This window comes from Xyrauchen texanus, chromosome 21 (assembly GCF_025860055.1).
Source record: "Xyrauchen texanus isolate HMW12.3.18 chromosome 21, RBS_HiC_50CHRs, whole genome shotgun sequence".
Taxonomy (NCBI): Eukaryota; Metazoa; Chordata; class Actinopteri; order Cypriniformes; family Catostomidae; genus Xyrauchen; species Xyrauchen texanus.
Window position 1 is genome coordinate 11,702,900 of NC_068296.1, and position 1,690 is coordinate 11,704,589.

Genomic DNA, 1,690 nt, shown 5'->3' on the forward strand with positions numbered 1-1,690 from the left:
TTGCATGCCTGTGTTCATTAATCTTTCACTGCAACAGTACCAAGTGAGTTTGACGGTCTCGCTGTCCTCGTCCAATAATTGCACTCTGCATGGTTGCCTTGGTGATGTTGCCCGGCTTGTTTTGATTATATCAGACCATGCACTCTACATTTAAAATGACAGAATCCATTTTTCTATTCTGGGCTGAACTATTGAATTTTTACAGATATAGTCCTTGTCTATTTTTTGATTGAACTGTTGAAATTTCACAGAAATTGCCCTAATCTATTTTTTGGTTGAACTGTTGAATTCTCACAGATATTATCTTAGCCTGTTTCTTAGTTCAACTCTTAAAGTCTTGAAGAAATTGTCTTCCTCTTTTACTTGTGCTCCTTCAAGTGTTGACATCTCAGAGCTCTTTCAGAGTCTGTTTCTGGTGTCTCACTCTCTCTGTCTTCATCTTCTACAGTCTCTTCCAGCAAAAGTTATTGAGACAAAGCTGAAGGTACTAAGATGTCCACTGAATTGCAATAAAAAACTGGAAGTACTTTAGGATGGAAGACTGGTTCTCCTTTGACTGGAAGACAGCCAAAGGTCTGTTTACTTGGTGTATCTCTAAAAGATCCCTTCAGAAAGGATGCATAAAAAGGAACAAAGATCAGTTAAAAGGAAGAATAGATGTAGAGGACAAGGCCAAATACCAAGTAGACCATGCTGTAAGTTCCAGAAGAGAGCAGGAAGGGATGAGGGGGGAGGGAGAGGCATCAGGGTCCTGTTGCTCAGGCTTTGAAATTTGCCATCCCATCTGACAATTGTCCATCACAATATCCTCAATCCACATCCAACGACTTGAAGTTTTCTTCAAAACCAAAAATAACTTGAATTTGCATCCAAAGTCTTGTCTTTCTTTCCTCTGTCAGTCATGGTGCTGTGCTTTTCTTAGTCTGCAGCCTTAGGTTTTTGAATCCGTGTTTGATCTCCCTCCCTCCTTGTCTCCTCTGTGTTGCTCTCCCACTTTATCACCCTTTACTTCCCTCTCTCCACCCTCCCTCCTCTCTTGGTCCAAATGGAAGCTCCCAGAGCGAAAGGCAGACTGGGACAGTAACAGACTGAATTCATTCATATCACTGGCTACAAAATCATGCACACGAAGCATGAAGATAAATAACATTTGTTTCTGATTTCAGACTGCCAGATGCTGAAACATGACCAAATGTCTATTTTTATTAAAACGTTCCCATATCTATAGATTATTTTATTAAATTAATTGGTTTAAATATAATGGCTTTATGAGACCAAATCTGTATTTCATGTATGAATATACATTAGGCTCATGCAGATTGGGTGGTAGCATACTATGAATCAAGCATCTGTGTACCTTCAGGGTTTGCTGGTGTGGAAAAGTGCCATCTCCCATCAGACATTTTTTCATCAATTTAATAGTTTACTTTTTCTGTTCCGCTACTGATAGCATGTTGTACAAGCAGCCTCAGAGACATGGGTCTTGTGTCTTGGAAACCAGGAAGTAATCATGTTCACATAATCAGTGTTGAGATAAAATATTCACTCAACTGACGGTTAGGTTTAAGGTTGGGGTTTGGGTTAGAGCATATGGTTTAATAAACCTACATAAAATATGCATACCTTTTGAATGTATAAAATAATTTACAACTTAAAATACAACTTGTTTTGGTGCCACTTTGTGGACATT